This window comes from Pseudophryne corroboree, chromosome 3, assembly GCF_028390025.1.
Source record: "Pseudophryne corroboree isolate aPseCor3 chromosome 3, aPseCor3.hap2, whole genome shotgun sequence".
Lineage (NCBI taxonomy): Eukaryota > Metazoa > Chordata > Amphibia > Anura > Myobatrachidae > Pseudophryne > Pseudophryne corroboree.
The window spans coordinates 449,008,651-449,029,195 of NC_086446.1; the positions used below are offsets into that span (position 1 = coordinate 449,008,651).

Below are 20,545 nucleotides of genomic sequence, written 5' to 3' on the forward strand. Positions count from 1 at the left end.
CCTATGCATAGGGCCGGCTCTGTAAGTGAGGTCTAATTTAACTTAACCTGGACTAACATAATTAACATCTCTGTGCTCCCATTCACCTACGACACCTGGTGAGACCTTTATTTTGCAGGTGGGATGCCATGAGCCCCTCAGCCAGGGAAACATCCAGGTTAGAGGGGAGTTTGCAATAACTCACCCCCTTCTCCCCCACATCTGTGGTGCCCCAGCATTAATGAACTGCGGCTGGCCAGTTGTGAGGTGGGTACTCGGGGGCAGGAGTCATTACGGAGTACAAATTGTGCTGTCGTTTACTGGCAGTGTACTGAAAGTCTGGGAGCGATGGCTACTGCATTGATCAGAGACCTGGCTCCAGGTGGCCACCTCCCAATCTCACCCAAAACACCTCGTCTCTTCTGCTAGCCTGGCTTCTTTTGTATAAATAGCCACTCCTTCTTTTTGGGACCCTCTGGATCAGTGTGGATGTCCCGGGGGCCATCCCTCTGAGCATAATTGAGCAGGGCTCCTACCCCGTAGCAGCCCAGATCTAAGGCCTTCGTCAGCTGCTAGCCAGGGAACTGCCTCCACTGTGTCAACTCTGCTTTGAAGCAGGCCCTGATCAGCAAACCCAGCTAGAGTCGGGGGGGGGGTGATCAAGGATGGCAGACCCATTGCGGGTGCAATAATATGCAAATGCTTAGCCTTCCCCTTGTACACTAGTGCATGCTAGACAGCGCAAGCCCTGAGATATCCCTGTGCAAAATAACATTGCTGTTCAGTCAACCAATCGGCATACCATTGCATTCGCCATCGACCTTTGCACCAGTCTAGGCAGGCACAGTGTCTCCGCCTTAACATGGCCTCTGTGGAAGTGTGTATGCATCTGAGAATGCAGCTCGCTTTCATTGACACTCCCACAATACTTCCATAACATGGCCACATGGCAGATATTTACAGTCACTGCAGCCCACCTACTAGTCACCTCCTAAGAATGTCCGTTGCTTGACTAGTCCATTTCTGATACTAGCAATCCTGTATGCAATGGGTTTAGGACCTGGGAGTCCTTCTGGGCATGCACAGAGTGATGTAGCGGGCTCAATTCTTACAGGTGAATCCAGAAATAATAGGGAATTTAGACCTGTTTAAGCACTAATTACAAATAGCAAATCCCCATTGTTGAGGTATGTATGACAAAAACTAAATTACAAAATAATTTAGTTTTTGTCATACATACCTCAACTATGGGGTTTTGTGATAAATACATGTTTTGTATATATGGACTGACTTATGTAATTGTGCTTGATTTTTTCCATCTTGGTTGGATTTGGGTGGACATATACCCACCTGAGTCCTGGGAATGACTGCTTGAGGTTGTGATGGATTAAAGAAACCCAGATAGGAGTCACATTACCAATTAATCCATGAGTGTTGTATGCATATTGCATATGAACCTTTCTATAGGAAAAGATACCTTTATGTGCTTTTATTCATCTATACTATAAGTGGGGAAGCAGTTACCTTCCTGACGGATGGGATACCGGTGGTCAATATGTGGACGCCAGGATCCCGAAGGAGGACGCAATGCCGGCATCTACATACCGACACCGCTCGGGATGTCGGCGTCACATTACCGACAGTCAGCATCCTGATCGTCCTCACAGCGGGACGTGCTGGTGTCCTGCCATGGGGGAGGGGAGGAAGTAAGGTTTAGGCAGGAAAAGTGGGATTAGCGTTAGGAAGCTGGGACGGCACAGTTAGGGACCAGGGGAGAGGCTTAGGTTTAGGCACTTAGAGGGGGAGGTTAGGGTTAGGCATCAAGCGGGGAGTGTTAGGTTTAGGCAGCTGGGAAGGCAGGGCTAGGGTTTAGGCACCAACCAGGGAGGGTTAGGCACCAAGCAGGAAGGGTTAGGGTTATGGTAGGGATAGGGGCCTTAATGGGGGGCTGTCAGGATTCTGATAGACGGGATTCTGCTATCGGTATACTGACAGCCGGCATCTTGTCCATCGTCAAATCATACTGATCCCTATAAGTGAGTGGGTTATGCATCTTTCTTGACCGATCTGGTGGGCGCCACACAGGGATTGAGAAGATTAAAGATACCCTTACATACACTATCTTTGGGGCTCCATTGTGGGTCGGGGAACACTTTCTCCCTGTTTGACCTATACTCCCGCCAATTATCCTACAGATTCAACTTTGTGGGAACATGTTAGTTTAATTAGAATCCATTCCTGGCAATACTACCATTGTTTGCTTCATTGATTTTTTTCTCCACATATTCTTTGGAACTGGAAACATACCTTTGAGGCATCAACAAGCAAAGAAGGAACAGGAGGACATTCTTCAATAACATATAAGGAATGAATATTATACAACCTATTTAATTGTCTCATTTATTTGTAATTAGCGCTTATACAGGTCTACATTCTCTATTCTTTCTGGATTTAACATTGAATTGGGTGTAATGATACCCTTTTAGGGATTTCCACTTGTTAAAGTTGCTTTGCACACATTGTGGTCTTCCAATCTATCTTTTAATTTCAATTATCAGAGGTAATTGCGGAGAGAAGGCCATAGACTTCTAATAGATAATGCCAGATAAAGATGGTGTTACCCATCGGATCCAAGATCTGAAATGTATTGTATTCTGTAGCTTGGCACATATGGGGAATGCGGACATATTTTTGGCTGCATTTTCCTTTTAGTACATCCCACCCTAACCATGCACCCAGTGATATAATGAAGTGCTACTAACCCCTCACTCACAACTGTACATGCTGCCCAAAACTGATGTATTGTGAGAGCACAACAATGTCACATATAAATAACAGTCAAAAACAAAAGTTCTAAGGGCATTCTTAAATAAACTAAAACACAATGTCAATGATGCTATGAATAAATGAAATTATTTAATATTAATTACATTTATTGTATAAGGACAATAAGATTAGTTTACATTAAAACAGCTGATAAAAGAGGACACTATCTAGCACACAAATATAGGATTTTACACATTTACACATTTTTACATAATAGTGGCACCAAAAAAGAAAAGAAAGCAAAAAGAATAAATAAAAAACAACAAATGTTTTTATAATGAAAACGTTATTTTATTTTTCCTTTCATAAAAAAACGTGTTTGCCGTTCTTTTTTTACAACATAAGGGTCCATTTCCAATTTTAACTACAGAACAATTAAATTTATTTTAACTATTTTACTATATGAGGAGCTGATTATCTGGTTTATAAGATCCTTGACAATGTGCCAGATAGGGCACAAGACGCATTGGATACCGAATGGACTGTCAGGAACGGGGTTCCAACATCCGCGGCCAGACTTGTGACTGCGGGGATTAAAGGTAGCATCCAGACAGTCCCAGGAAGAGATGTTTTCTCCCCCTTGAACTCATTAGCAAGAGTTGCGATTCCAATAGGAAGCCTTTTTTGCTTCATTCTAGCAACTTTATTCGACTTCTTGGGGCAGTTTTTATGCATGTAGGAAGTTTGATTTTATTTTTTTTTTGTATACTTTTTTCATGTAAGGGCAATGCATAGGGGCCATACAGCGTGCCAAGGCGGGGTACAGCCCCTCCACAGTACAAAGGTAGGAACCACCACTGATAGTAATGCATCAACATAAGAAATCATGGTAATACAATACATGGTAATACAATAAGCATGATGTATGCAATAAGTATGAGGTATACAATAGCATAATTGAGAAGATAGTAGGCAGGAATGACTTTTTAATACATAATGTAATTAAAAAAAATTATTTGTTAAATTTACCGTTAAACAATTCCCAAAATCCCTTTGCATTTAGATATATCCGTAATAGAAAGCATTTAATTTTACATTAAAGTACATACTGGGACATTTGGGAAAGTGAGCACAACCCTCGACCATCCATCAGTGCAAAATCTACAGTATGTTCAAGTAATAAGTAACATATAGTGTATATATATATATATATATATATATATATATATATATATATATATATATTTACATTTAGAAATATCTCATGCGTTCAGCTAAGTAATGAAGAATACAACACTGTCCATTATTTAGAGAGAGAACTGCATATGGGGGGGGGGGGGTCCGCTCCTACCAATTGGCCGACCGCTACTTCTCCAAGTTTTGCGCCCACTTGCCGCTACTCTCTCCTGCACTCGTCCGCCGCTGCTCCTTCCTGCCGGCCTCACCCTCCAGTACAACTGCTACCAGCGCATGTAAAGGAAGTCCTGCTTCCTGCTGTCTGAAAGAGATGACAGGCAGCTGCAGCGGGTAGCGCGGCTCCATGGGTCACATTCCTTAGGCTCCGTCCCTGCACTCTCCACTCCCAAGCAGCACAAGCACCCGGCGGAGATACAGTATGTGAGCCTGCATGTGATCTCACGGGGGAGCGGGTGTGGCGTTAGCAGAGGACGGCATTGCAGGAGATGGCAGTGCAGCATTACGGTAGTGAAGGACTGTTGGGAGCTTCTGGGGGGGGGGGGGGGAGCCAGTGGTAGTTGTGGCCTCAAAGTGCCCTACATAGTGCTATTGGGGGGGTTGGTTTGTGTTAAGCACTGCAGTTGTAGGAGGGTGAGGCTACTAAGGGGTTCCTGAGGCATTACTGCTATCAGGGTCAGATTAAGCATTTGTTGGGGCTTGGAAAACTTACGCCAGGGGCGCCCTCTCCCTCATTTCAGCACCAAACCTCTGGCTCCCCCTGTGCAGGTTCTATCTATCTATCTATCTATCTATCTATCTATCTATCTATCTATCTATCTATCTATCTATCTATTTATATATATATATATATATATATATAATATATCTATGTATATTTATATATAAAATATGTCTATATAAAATAAATATATAAAACTCCTCCACTGGCGGCACTCTGTTCACTTAAGAATAGATACAGGACACTGCTCTGCAAGGCATATATGTGTAAGTGTAATATGTATAACGTGCTTTACTGGTGCAATGTGTATAACGTGCTCTGCCCAGCGCAAAGTGTATAACGTGCTCTACCTGGTGCAATGTGTATAATGTGCTTTACCTGGTGCAATGTGTATAATGTGCTTTACCTGGTGCAATGTGTATAATGTGCTTTACCTGGTGCAATGTGTATAACGTGCTTTACCTGGTGCAGTGTGTATAATATGCTCTGCCTGGCGCATAGTGAAGAACGTGCTCTGTCTGGCAGAATATGTATAACGTGCTCTATCTGGCGCAGAGTGTATAGGAGATTCTACCTGGTGCAATGTGTATAAGCGGCACTACTGTGTGGTGTAATGTGAATTAGCACTATTATGTGGCCACGCCTCTTCCCCATGCAGCCATGCCTCTAAAATTTTGTGGTGCGCCTGCGGCGCGCACTTTCCATACTTGCATTTGGTCAGACCATCTGAGCAGTATTCCCACCTACTTAACAGAATCCACCTCCCCCTCAACAGACCCCACCCCTATTAGGGCTGCTTACAAGAATTTCCCAGGCTAGTTTTCCATCCCAATCCGCCCCTGCATACATGGCATGATGAATACCGAAGTAAAGTGATAGCAAAACTGTTCAATTTACTAAAGACTCTCAATGCTGGCCCCACCTTCACCAGTCAGTGGGGCTCATACAGAGTTGAACGCAAATCTAAAATGATAACATGAGGGGAAAAAAATCTCACAATTTTAATGCCAGACATGCCCAAACCTTGAGTGACAGGGTAATTTGTAATTTCCCAATACTCAACAGATCCAGCCATTCAGTGCCAACCCTGTCACCCTGGGCACATGTCATACAGTGGTCACCTTTAAAGTGAACCAACCTACTGTAGTTCTATGGGATCATTGTTGAGTATATGAATTGTTTGGAGGCCACACACTCATTGATATTAGACTAATTCTCAAATCACGACCAATATCACTCAGTGGGGCTGATGTAGAATTGCATGTAAGACAATTTTGCTGACATACCTAGTTTTCACATTGTGTATCCCCCGAGGTTAAATGTGCGCAGTAATGAGTGACTCAGTGATGTACACAATACAATTGCGTATCCATCTGTCTATGAAGAAAGGAGGTGTGTGTGTGTGTGGGGGGGGGGGGGAGAGTAACAGGGTAGTAAAATTAAAGTAGGTTTTGTAGGCTAGTAGTGCATGTAGATGGCATCGCGGGGTACACAGAGTTCTGCATATGTGTAATCAGTGCTATTTTTCTAGGAAAATAGGTTCAGGAACTGGGGGCGGGGCAGAGGTGGGCGGTGATGTGGGTGGGTCTACGAAAGAGTCAATTGGTGCATAAACTGTTGTTTTTAGCCCTTCATTTGAAAAACATTTTAAAGTCCCTGACACTACACAATAATGTCTCCGCCCCATTATATGCCCCCACAGCAGCCCTTCATGTGCAGCCCCATGGTTGTAACTTACTATGTGTGTGGTGCTATTGTGGGTGGCTGCGTGGGCTGGTTGCTGCACAAGGACCTGCATCTGGAGAGACAGGGGCAGTATTTCAAAACTGATGCCAACAGCTTGCAGACCGGCAGCCAATCAGGACTGGTCATTTGCAGCTCCTTATTGGCTGCCATGTCACAAGCTCTCATTGGCTTATGGCTGAATTTGAAATGTCGCCTCTGGCTGCAGACCCCGGTCAAACCATACCATCTTACTGCACACCCTGTTGGAGACGTGGATTGGTGGTGTCCAGCGGGAGCTCCCTGTGTCCTGCGGTCCCATAAATTTGGCTTCCCCCTGCCATGCAAGCCCACCGCTGCCCTCTCCTACCTGCTGCCTTGGCTGCTGAGCTGGGGACAGAGAGGCCTTCAGCTTGCATGGACACCCATGGCCAGGGGCAGAGTGTGGCTGTAGATGCAGTGTATGACTGTCTCTTGTGGTGAGCAGTTCTGGAATGCTGTTCCTAATTACATAATTTTTCAAAGAGCTTCAGGAACGGCGTTCCGTACATTTCTTCCTGAAAAATAGCCCTGTGCGTAATTATAGCTGTTTTCAAGGGATCTTTTGCATTAGGGATAGGTCTGGTGCAAGTGCCCACTAATAATGATGATGGCTATGCATGTGTGCGGATAGCGGCGGTTTGCTCTGCATACAGGATTATTTATGCTTTTAGCTCAGTGCACGCCATGTGGGAGCAATGACATCTGACCTGTGTTCAATGTTGCATCAGCCCCAGGGTATAGCAAGCACCAGAGGCGTAACTAGGGTTTTTGGAGCCCAGGGCAAGATGAAGAGTGGCGGCCCCCCCCCAAAAAAAACCCCAAAAAAACACAGATAAAAGAAGTATGTGCGCGTGCCTTAAAAATGGGCGTGGTCATGCACCAGAAGGGGTGTGGCCACTGGAAATGGGGCGTGCCAACATGACTATCACCTACCCCTGTGTCGCCTCTCAGCACACTATCACCTACCCCTTGTGTCGTCTCTCAGCACACCTTCATTCAATTTTTGCACAATACGCATGCAGAGTCCCTTTTTTACACAGTGCCAGATACACAATTGCCCCACAGTGCCAGATACACAGTGCCCCACAGTGCCAGATACACAGTGCCCCACAGTGTCAGATCCACAGTGACAGATACAACGCCCCACAGTGCCATATACATATTGCCCCACAGTGCCAGATACAATGCATCACAGTGCCAGTTACAATGCGCCACTGCCAGATACATGCTCCACAGTGCCAGTTACAATGCCCCAGTGCCAGATACATGCCCCACAGTGCCAGTTACAATGCCCCAGTGCCAGATACATGCCCCACAGTGCCAGTGACATGCCCCACAGTGCCAGATACATGCCCCAGTGCCAGTTACATGCTCCACAGTGCCAGTTACCATGCCCCACAGTGCCAGTTACCATGCCCCACAGTGCCAGTTACAATGCCCCACAGTGCCAGATACATGCCCCACAGTGCTAGATACAATGCCCCACAGTGCCAGTTACATGCCCCACAGTGGCAGATACAATGCCCCACAGTGGCAGATACCATGCCCCACAGTGCCAGATACAGTGCCCCACAGTGCCAGATACAGTGCCCCACAGTGCCAGTTACCATGCCCCACAGTGCCAGTTACCATGCCCCACAGTGCCAGATACATGCCCCACAGTGCCAGTTACCATGCCCCAAAGTGCCAGTTACCATGCCCCACAGTGCCAGTTACCATGCCCCACAGTGCCAGTTACCATGCCCCACAGTGCCAGTTGCCATGCCCCACAGTGCCAGTTGCCATGTCCCACAGTGTCAGATACATGCCCCACAGTCCCAGATACATGATGCCCCACAGTGCCAGTTACCATGTCCCACAGTGTGAGATACATGCCCCACAATGCCAGTTACAAGACTCTCCCCCCCGCGCCCGCTGCCGCCGCTGCTTACTTCAGTCGGGCCGCCAGTCACTCACCGCTGCGGCGCTTCCCTCTGCTATGTGAGGGGAGGAGAGTGCAGTGCCTCTCCTGCCCCTCAACGCTCCAGGTCTCCGGCGGTTGCTATCTTAAATGTGTCGCCGGTTCGTTAGCCAATCAGAGCTCGCGGACCGGCAGCCAATCAGGAGCCGGTCCGCAAGCTTTGATTGGCTAATGCCGCCGGAGACCGGACAGACACGCAGCTCTGTTGGCAGCACCGCGCGGCAGTGGCTGTTAGCACATTGAGGGGCAGGAGAGACGTTGCGCTCTCCTCCCCTCACATTGCAGCGTGATGGGAGCGAGTGGGCATGATGCCCTGGCCGCCGGCGGCGCCCCCTCTGCTGGGCCTGCCAAGGTGCCCAGGGCACGTGCACCACTCGCCCTGCCTTAGTTACGCCTCTGGCCAGCACTAGTCCATTCAGTGAAAAACAAAATTAATGAAACACAATGCACATTTAGCAGTTCACTCCATTTATATGTTGTCACATTCATTACTGCACAGTTTTTCTTTTTAAGGCCATAAGATCAGTACATTAAGGGCCTAATTCTGAGTTGATCGCAGCAGCAAATCTGTTAGCAATTGGGCAAAACCATGTGCACTGCAGGTGGAGCAGATGTAACATGTGCAGAGAGAGTTAGATTTGGGTGTGGTGTATTCAAACTGAAATCTAAATTGCAGTGTAAAAATAAAGCAGCCAGTATTTACCCTGCACAGAAACGAAATAACCCACCCAAATCTAACTCTCTCTGCAAATGTTATATCTGCCCTCCCCCCCTGCAGTGCACATGGTTTTAACATAGTAACATAGTATCTGAGGTTGAAAAAAGACAATTGTCCATCGAGTTCAACCTATTTGTGGTCTCCTATGCATGATGATTTGACTAAAATTTCTGACTGATGCTGCTGTCAGCCGTTGCATTTTATCCCTATTTATAGTAACTATAATGCATGACTATGCACTATACCCCTGGATATCCTTATCCATTAGGAATTTATCTAACCCATTCTTAAAGGTGTTGACAGATTCCGCCATTACAACTCCCTCGGGCAGGGAATTCCAAACACGTATTGTCCTTACCATGAAAAAGCCTTTACGCCGTATTGTGCGGAATCTCCTCTCCTCTAACCTGAGCGAGTGTCCACGAGTCCTCTGTGTTGATCTAACCAAAAACAGGTCCCGTGCAAGCTCTGTGTATTGTCCCCTTATATATTTGTAGATGTTGATCATATCCCCTCTTAGTCTCCACTTTTCCAATGTAAACATGCCTAGTCTTTCAAGCCTTTCCTTGTATTCCATCGACTCCATGCCCTTAATTAGTTTGGTCGCCCTCCTCTGAACCTTTTCTAGCTCCAGGATATCCTTTTTGTAGTACGGTGCCCAGAATTGTACACAGTATTCAAGGTGTGGCCTCACTAGTGATTTATATAACGGGAGTATAATACTCTCGTCCCTAGCATCAATACCCCGTTTTATGCATGCTAATATCTTGTTAGCCTTCTTTGCTGCAGTCCTACTTTGGGTACTACTGCTTAGCTTGCTATCTATGAGGACACCTAAGTCCTTTTCCAGTACAGAATCCCCTAATTTTACCCCATTTAGTAGGTAGGTGTAATTTTTGTTCTTGTTACCACAGAGCATTACCTTACACTTGTCTGTGTTGAAGCGCATTCTCCATTTGGCTGCCCATGCTTCTAATTTAACTAAGTCGTTCTGAAGAGACTCGGCATCCTCCTCTGTATTTATAGCCTTACACAATTTGGTATCATCTGCAAAAATTGACACCATGCTCTCTAGACCTTCTGTTAGGTCGTTGATGAAAATATTGAACAATAGCCGTCCTAATACTGAGCCTTGCGGCACACCACTTAGCACTTCAGTCCAAGTTGAAAAAGATCCATTAACCACAACGCACTGCTCCCTATTATCTAACCAGTTTTTGACCCAAGTGCATATTGTGCTTCCTAGCCCAGATTCTTGTAGCTTGTAGATAAGTCTCATGTGTGGTACAGTATTGAACGCTTTGGCAAAGTCTAAAAAGATTACATCCACGTCTTTACCCTGATCTAGGTTTGCGCTTACTGTTTCATAAAAGCCAAGTAAGTTGGTTTGACAGGATCTGTCCTTCATAAACCCATGTTGATTTCTTTTAATGACCTTATTGGTTTCAAGGAACTTCTGAATACTATCTCTTAGAATACCTTCCAATACTTTTGCCCAATTGCTAACAAACGTGCTGCTGCGATCAACTCAGAATTACCCCCAAAGTACAAGCGCTCAATTTGCTGCAAAGGTCACATGGGCGGCTTTAGGCTCCCACCAGTGTTTTATTCAGGTCTAACAAAAAGTTAAAGCCACTGAAATTTTTTTATTAAATGTGCTTATTAATCAGATTTTTCTGTGTGTGTTTAGTGAGTAAGATACAGGGACGTGCTGTGAGCTAAATGGCTCAGGAGGCACTGGCTAGCACCAAAGCCAGATTTACATGCAATATATGAGACAAAGCATACATCTGGGCATTATACACAGGTGCAGAGGTATAAACTAATGGAAATTTGTTTTTGATCACAGATGGTTAGAAAAGATAAGCAGGTGAGGCCATAAACTTTTTACTCCAGAGTTTTGGCTATAAAAATGACAAGAATAATACAAAGAAGATATTTCAAACAACTTCTTTCATATACTTTATACAGTCAAAACAGTGGCACAAACGTTAGTATGACAAGAAAGCCTCTTTCTCACCCCACCGCATGCCACTCGTAAGATATCACATTTGGAAGATTATTGTTGCCAAATGTTTTGATTTTTTTCACATTCTTTTTTAATCAATATTCATTTAGCAGAGTGAAAAAAACATTTTCTAGTATGTCACTTACTATATTATAGACATTTTAACTGACAGTGTCTTATTTATCTATAGACAAAATACTGTATACACAATTGAGTAAAAAAAATGCAAATCACAATTTGAAAAAATAAAATAAAATCATAATATAAAAAACTACCTTATAGGTATATGACCTCTGAATTCTTAGCTTTTATTATAAGGGAGCTCATTTTCATTTTGTACAGTGAATTCAATTAATTGCATAAAAGCAACCATTGGTAAATTAGTTATAGACCTGGCAAATGACCATTCTCTGTCAGCAGAAAGTGCGCTATATCTATATGTAAAATAAGCAAAGGAAAAAATACATTTCTAAAAAAATACAACAATAAAAAATATAAAAGGATGACTGATGTATGTCTTTTTTTATAGAGGGCTTTTGTAGTATTACACATATGTTGATATTAAGCAGTTTAACGTTTTATTAATATTTCTTGGTATAACTTTTAGTTTTATAACTAGTTCCAGGAACAGGAAGAAATCGGTGACATAATTTCGGAAATGAATTAGATAGATAGATAGATAGATAGATAGATAGATAGATAGATAGATAGATGAGTTTGAAGCCTTGTATGGACAACACAATAAACTTGTAACTTCAGGTGAGTTCAGACAACTTTTGTGAGTAGAGGTATCTCTTTTTAATAGAAAAAAAATGTACTGCACCTAGGTTACTACAACCACACAATCAGACAAAGGCATACTGTACATTGTAGCCATTATAAATAAATGAACATTGCAAAACTGTGCAAAGCCTCCCCCCCCCCCTTCCCCTACCAAAACCCCCCCCAAAAAAAACAACAACAACAACAACAACACACAATTGTGTTGAAAATAATTGATGAAACAATTGATAGTGTAGTATAAAAAAAATCTGGACCATATGCAAAGTAGAAGACTATAGGATAGTTTGCCAAAAATATCTTTGTATTAAGCAATTTAAATGTGATGCACTGGATACAGAATAGTTCAAAAAAGGTGGGACTATTTAAAGAATTAGACATGCATTGCTCAGCTGAGTGGATGTATAATGTAGCCCTGCATAATAGATCTTTAGATTATTGTAGTATGTGTCAATTTTAACACTTTTATTTCCAAAGTACAAGCCTGAGACAATAATATCTGGTGCCAAGTACTCTGAAATACATGCATTATACAAAGCAATAATAGATTTGTGATTCTCAGCAAATTCCTGTTATAGGCCTATTTATTTAAATAGAGATGAATTTCTATTGCTGCTTATTGCAGTGGTAGAAATCATTATATCATCAGCAGGGGCGTAGCCAGAACTGTGTGGGCCCCACAGCAGCATTTTGAAGGGGTCTCTGACCCAATGTTTCTAGAGATACACCTCTCCACAGCAGTTGTTAATTTTATGCCCCGTAGTAGTGCCCTCAGAGCCGGACTTAGGCATAGGCAAACTAGGCAAATGCCTAGGGCATTTGGTATGCTTAGGGGCACCAGCAGCTTCTGCTGATTAAAATGATATGCAGCATGCCTATATTCTGTGTGTGTGACTGCGGCTGTATCTGCATACAAAATGCTACATTACAGTGTATTCCTGGAAATCACTGTAATGTAGCATTTCATATGCAGATACAGCCGCAGTCGCACCCAGAATATAAGCATGCCGCATATCATTTTAATCAGCAGAAGCTGCTTGTGCATCCTAGCCACATAGTAATGCAAATGTTATGATGCATTTTCATAAACAAAAGGCACCCGCTGACTCATGCCAGGCATCTCCTGCAGAACTAGCGGCGGTGCTAGGGGGCACTAGCCAAAATCTTGCCTAGGGCATCATATTGGTTAGGGCCGGCTCTGAGTGCCCTAGTTCGTTTTCTGAGCCATAGTAGTTCTCTAGTTAATGTTCTACCCCACAGTAGTGCCCTAGGTCACGTTATGTTACATAGAACACATTATGCAACGCAGTACCCCCAATTCACATTATGACATACAGTGTCCCCAGCTCATCTTATGCCCCATTATAGTGCCTCCACTTCATATTGTGCCACATTGCAGTGTTCCGATCACATTATGTAACATAATGCCCTTCAGTTCATTTTATACCACAATGAGCAGGGTACAAGGGGATACCAAGATATATTGCAGACCCCAACGTAAACATTTGTAAGGGTCCCTTTGTACCACCAATGGTGAAAATGTTTATAACACATGTAACTCTGACAGGGAAGGTGGGCCCCTTTCATCTCTGGGCCCCATAGCAGCTGCGCTGCCTGCACCTATGGTAGCTACGCCCTTGATCATCAGATGTTTATAAAATAAAATATCACTGGGGAAGCTGATACTCAGCTGCCCAGCAATATGGTAAGGCTTAATTTACAGCTTCAATGAGTCTCCGGGTATATGCAGAAGGCTGATCCACACATGTGCAATAGAATTGAAATCCTGGATTTTAGACTTTCAGTGCCACTTGTTCGGAAAAAAGTTTCACAATATTTCAAAAATACATGCTTAACAATAATTCAATATGAAAATGTGTTTTATTCAAGCATTTCTTCATGGAATATTTTGAATAACCTTACAAGTTCAGCTGTAATGCTTGTCTCACTGCTTAGGCCCGACAAATCTTTTCTGCAATGAGCGCTATCAGGGGTGAGTGCACTGCTGTCTGGGGCCCTTTAATAGACAGGGAGTAACTTTTCTGTTTGATAAATAGATTGGTGAAAGACAGGTCACATAATGTGCCTAAAAAAAAATATCTCACAAATACAACTTGAAATACTTTCAGTCCTAATAAGCTCCTGAACGTTTACCTGCATGCATAGAAACCCTAATACTATCTCTTTAATATAAACCAATTTTTATTTTTGGATTACCTATTAACATGCTGGTTCACAGTTATACAGACATCCGTCTTTACCTAGCTTTACCCGACCCCTCTATATAAAAACATACAGTACATCATGGAACCTACACACTGCTGCACTCACCTGCCATGGCTTCCTACACGTTCCCCTGTGTGATTCAGACTATGCACATTCAAACAATGACAACAACGAAAATTCAGGCTGTATTTATAACTGAAGCTTGGTGTTCGCCTCCTCTTCAACTTAATTACAATTTAAATGAGTTGGGTGAGGCTCAGTACACTTTAATTCACCTTGTGCAACTGAACAAATAGGTAACATTGCTACAAGAAACTGTCATGAGAAGCAAATCTTTGAAAACTGACAGAATATTCTCATATGTGGATTATAATGTTATTTTAAAAGCACAAGCTAAATAACTTTTGCTAAATTCTTTGTACAATATAAACCCTCTGTATACACAACTTATAAACCAGAAAGGTCCCATGCCATTGGCACTAAAGAAAATATTTAGATTCATTTCAAACAATAGAGCTAAATAGGATATAACATGAAGAAAAGGGAAACAATTATTATTATTATTATTATTATTATTAATAAGAAGAAGAAGAAGAGGAAGAAGAAGAAGAAGAGGAGGAAGAAGAAGAATTGTGCTGTGGGATAACTGTGGGTGAGATGAAGGCATAGAGGGGTATCCAATTACCCGTGGTCAATGACCGCGGGTAATTGTATCGCCAAGGGCTAGTCTATTAGAACTGATGCAGCATGCTCCTTTCCCAATGCCGGCACTTATCGTGGATTATGCTCTGGGTGCATCGGCCCATAATAGGACAAAGCTATAATGACAATCGGTCATTAATCGCAATATCAGGCCATTTTTATTGTCCGAAAACGGACCGGGGCTTATTGGATACCTTCCATAGAGAGACAGTATGTGGACTGCAGAAAAGATGGGAAGTAGAAAATAAGGTGAGATGAAAAGGAGAAAAGAATAAGTGTTTTATCATCAGTGTTATCAACCTACATCCTTTATCAATATGTATTTATTTATTTATTTAGACTATTATTCATTTATCAACAGTTATATAACATTATCATATTCTGTTGTGCTTTACAATTGGGAACAAAGCAGTAATAAAACAAGACTGGGTAATAAAATACATGCAAGAGGGCCCTGCTCACAAGCTTACAATCTACAATCACATAAATTGCTTCATTGCATTGTTACATACAGTGAGCAGTGGCGCAACTACCATAGGTGCAGGGGATACAGCTGCTACAGGGCCCGAGATGACTGCAGGGCCCTCTGCTCTGCTGCACCCAGTCATTTTCCAGCACACAACACCTGTCGCCACCGCCACATCCAAGTCCCCATTATCCCCATCTTTCTGTGTGGGAAGAGACAGCAGGAAGCAAGCAGACGGGGGGGGGGGGGGGGGGGGTTTGCGGACTGAGGGCCACGGCTATATGGGCCTGTCTATGAGCTACCCCGAAGCCTCATCCTTGGTAAGAGGTGTATAGTGTCATATATACAGTGGGGGGCAGATGTATATTGTCATATATATAGTGTGATATGTATAGGGGGGCAGGTGTATAGTGTTATATGTACAGGGGGGCAGATGTATGGTGTCATATGTACGGGGGGCAGGTTTATAGTGTCATATGTACGGGGGGGGGGCAGGTTTATAGTGTGATATGTATAGGGGGGGGCAGGTGTATAGTGTTATATGTACAGGGGGTGCAGGTATATAGTGTGGGAAGATGTACGGGGGGCAGGTTTATAGTGTCATATGTACGGGGTGGCAGGTTTATAGTGTCATATGTATGGGGGGGCAGGTTTATAGTGTGATATGTATAGGGGGGGCAGATGTATGGTGTCATATGTACGGGGGGCAGGTTTATAGTGTCATATGTACAGGGGGTGCAGGTATATAGTGTGATATGTATAGGGGGGCAGGTGTATAGTGTTATATGTACGGGGGGCAGGTTTATAGTGTCATATGTACAGGGGGGTGCAGGTATATAGTGTGATATGTATAGGGGGGGCAGGTGTATAGTGTTATATGTACAGGGGGGGCAGGTATATATGGTGATATGTATAGGGGGGGCAGGTGTATAGTGTTATATGTACAGGGGGTGCAGGTATATAGTCTGATATGTATAGGGGGGCCAGGTGTATAGTGTTATATGTACAGGGGGGGGCAGATGTATGGTGTCATATGTACAGGGGGGCAGGTTTATAGTGTTATATGTACAGGGGGGCAGGTTTATAGTGTCATATGTACGGGGGGCAGGTTTATAGTGTCATATGTACGGGGGGGGGCAGGTTTATAGTGTCATATGTACGGGGGCAGGTGTTTTGTGTTAACTGCACAGAGAGGAGGATGTGGTAACATATGCACTGGGGAAGGTGTATAGTGTCATATGTACAGGAGGGGGGGACAGGTATAGTATTGTGCATACACAAGGGGTGGGACAGGTGCATAGAATTATGTGTACAAGGGATAGGGCACATGTATAATGTCTCTGACCTCAGTGTCCACCCTGCCTGGTACCGCCATCCATTGTCAGGCCCTGCCCTCTCTCTCTGCTGTTTTGACTTCCATCACCTCAAAATTAACTCCTGCGTGCTAGCCGTTGCTCTCGCAGAGCACATGGGCGTCCTTTTAAAAAACAAATCTTGCTATGGGGCCCATAAAGGTCTAGTTATGCCCCTGACAGCGAGAGTGGACTTATAAGAGAAGGTGGCCAACTCTTACCTGGTGATTGCAGCCTTCTGAATCAGAAGATAAAAGCAGCTGAACAGGTTTATAGATATTGTGCCACCCTTTACTTTCTCTACCTGTAAAATGGAGGAAGTGCAGATTGATGGAAATGTAATAACCTGACCTGTACTGTTAGAATATTAGTGAGATATTTCTCTCTGTGCCTACATTACATTGAACATTCAATTAGCTGCTGGGACTTACCACCGGCTTTTAGCCCCCAGTTTAAGTGCCCGGAGCTATTCAATTATGCATGGTTTAATAGCCTTGAAAAAAACACACCCTGCGCTGTGTTGAAACGTTGGATTGTGTATTGCTTTTGATTTAATACACTTTTGTACAATTCTGTGGAGTGCCGCCTGTGTCTCCTTGCTTTGCGACAGTGCATTCAGCCCACACAAGGGACATATCTATATTGTTATATAATTGCAAAAGCCCTCACTGACTGACTGACTGACTGACTGACTCATCATTAATTCTCTTTCTTCCGATACGTTAGGAAGCTGAAATTTAACATAGGTATTCTTCAGGTGGGGAATAGGAAATAGGAAAACTACATAAATAGAATTTTAATAATCCTCTCCTAGGGGGAGGAAAAGGGGGTTGACATAATGACGTTATTGCCGATGCGTGGCTTGCGTTACGTGAACGATAAGGCCCAAACGGGCAATTCGATCAAAATTTGGATTGCACCTCTAGTGTGTAGCACTTAATAAACTACAAAAATGTTCCTGTCAATCTTTACCGTATCAGCTATGGTTGCTCCTCGGGTAACGCCAAGAACCATGGAGTAATATTTACTTACATTAAGACATCTCAAACTTACATCTCTATAGATTTACCACATTTTTTTACACTCAGTTATATTTACAACCGTGAAAAGGGTTTTCCTACTACCAAACCACACTTAATGTTAGTGATGTGCACTGGAAATTTTTCGGGTTTTGGTTTTGGATTCGGTTCCGCGGCCGTGTTTTGGATTCGGACGCGTTTTGGCAAAACCTCCCTGAAAATTTTTTGTCGGATTCGGGTGTGTTTTGGATTCGGGTGTTTTTTACAAAAAACCCTCAAAAACAGTGACAATGCTAAATTCCCTTGTCGTATAAACAACCCTTTATGAAGTCTAAGAACACTGTACGCTGTTTACTTAAGAAGTACCGTAATGGTACGCTAGTTGCGTAACGATCGCTCAGCCGTAGGCGAGACGCTCAAGCGTCACGTTCGCTCACGGCCCAGTGATCACAGGACACGTTATTGGCTATGACTAGAGTAATGATTCGCTATGGCGTAGCGGACGCTCGAGACCACGAGGAGATCACCAGCGGCGCAGACGCTCACAACGCTATACCTTTATGTCTAAACCTTATACCAATGAAATTCACAGAATACCTTAATGTGAGTATAGGGTGTAAGTGCAACCTTGTGTAACCTGACTAACTACAAAGCTGCTTGAGCGTCACCGACGCTCAAGTGAACACTTAACACTATAGGAAATACACAGATACTGGTTTAGGGTCCAAAGCCTATTAACTGTATTATATCTAATATACTCGTAAAAGGGGATAACAGTACAAATGATACACTACAATATAACAGAGACTTCCTAACCAAAATACAATACTATCTAATACAATACAATACTAGTCTAGGGGAGATGTGAGAGAAAAGAGAAAGGAGAGAGAGAGAGAGAGAGAGACGAAGAGAGAGAGATTGGCTCACAGTAAGACAATATGATTACGGAGAGAAACTTACGCACAAGGGTAAACGATCGCATGCGCCTGGACATCCAGCACCCGATTTTCAGCAATGAGAACCGTTGAAGAGTGAGAGCTGGATGTGGTCGGCCTGCCTATTTATGCCCCACACACAATGCAATCCTACAGTCCCTACAATCCCATTGTCCATTGGACGTCGGAATTCGGCCCTGCATCATAACAAAAGGTCATAGGTTGATTCATTTAGGTGGGCTGTGACGATTTCAAACAGCTCAGGTGGGTGGGGAACTAGGTTTCCCGCCGCATACCTGAGTATGAGTAAATAGTAGAAATGGACATAAACTTCTTATGTCCATAACTATTCGCACGAGCGATTAATACGCTCCAAACCAACACCGGAATATTGCTATTTAAATACTCTTCCGATGGGTACCAAACACTACTGCATGACTCCTGTTAGACCCTTCCTACGATACAAAGAGGGATTCCTCAGCTCAGGGACATTCTATATTAACCAAACTTTCAGAATCTATCAAAGGGACCATGATCTACAAACTACATTAATTATGAAAATATGTAACGAATGAGTCGCACGCTACGACTACATAAACTCTACCGTAAATACGCATACCGTGCGCCCGCGGGTGCACGCTATTGCGGGTATGCGCCTTCACGGGAGAGCGTACGCATGCGCAGCACGGACCAGTGTGCGGTGCAAATATGGCAACGTGTATAGGGATATTTTTCTGACTTTGACAGTCCACCCTTTGGCAGTCAATAATAACTGCCACCTTCTAAAACATTTCAAAAGGAGAAAAATATATGTCAGGGGTTAATTCATTTCCATGGTTGGGTGAGGGAGGAGAGAGGAGTAGGTGTGAAGAGGGTATGACCTAGTGTGATAGCAGAAGCATGTGTGTATGAGTCCATGTTTGGAGGGTCATGTATCATCGTGCCGTACGTGTTGTAAATCAAGCTTCGAGGTATTGCGAAGTATACATTTGAATTCCTTCTTATCCTGTGGTACAGGTCTGTGGATGGGCTGTCAAACTTTACCGAGCTCTTTTCGGATTTTGAACAAAATGGGGAGCACATTTTAGTTGATGATACATGAATGGGGGAGGTATGTGGTTGCTGATATCTGTGCCTGTATTCCCTATCGACTATGTGTGTCATTACCTGAGGGTTGTAGAGATGAAGATAAAGAACACTTATGGAAAATGCAATGATATTCTATGTCAGGTAAATGTACATCTGTCGTCGAAGTTGTGTTCGGTATCTGTTGAGAGTCGTCTTCTTTGCGCTGTATTGCTCCTTGGGCATGAGCAAATAGCTTTGTCAGAGCCATCGGATTTACAAAAAAATGTTGGGCTAGCGTGAGTTTAAAAGTACTAGGGAAACTGGGGATCCATGGCAAAGTTCATCAAGTGTCCATTTCTCAAGTGGTCAAAATCCTTCTTTGGTGCTTGTCTGTTGTCTGTATAGCGTCTCGTCAACTTCCTCGTCCAAGGGGGTCTTTGTATCTTGGAGAAAAGCAGAAAAACAGGTGAAAGAAACGGACCGTATAATCGCATTTTCATCACATTCTGGTTTCTATCATTGGGTCATAAATCAAATCCAGGTTAATTACAGTTTCCTCACTCCTCAGGCTCATCACTTTTGTACTTTGTTTGCACCTCATTAAAGCCTGCCCGCATCTAAATATCAATCCAATCGATATAACGACACCCAAGATACATAGTAGAAACTTTCCAACATCCATTATGACTCCTTGAGCCCAGTCTCCTAAACCGGAGAACCAATTTCGCGGGTTCAACCATGACACCCAACCAGTCAGCTCATTACCTACAGCAGCAAGGGTGAGATTGTGTTTTCGACGAAATTCCCACTTCAATTGGAGAATATCGTCCATCTTTTGGTCTATGACTTCTACCGGATCCTCGGTGCTATTTGTGATATACGTGCAA

General features: G+C 43.5%; 1 protein-coding gene and 1 long non-coding RNA gene across 2 annotated transcripts in view; one reads left to right on the forward strand and one right to left on the reverse strand.

The window, feature by feature from the left end:
* LOC135055926 (protein-glutamine gamma-glutamyltransferase E-like) overlaps window positions 1-20,545 on the reverse strand; it is a 226,952-nt gene that overhangs the window by 96,776 nt on the left and 109,631 nt on the right. The window lies entirely within an intron of this gene.
* Window positions 4,162-20,545, forward strand: part of LOC135055928 (uncharacterized) — a 229,563-nt gene continuing 213,179 nt past the window's right edge. The window contains exon 1 of the long non-coding RNA XR_010243850.1: window positions 4,162-4,358. This is a non-coding gene — a long non-coding RNA (uncharacterized LOC135055928). The remainder of the gene's footprint in view (window positions 4,359-20,545) is intronic.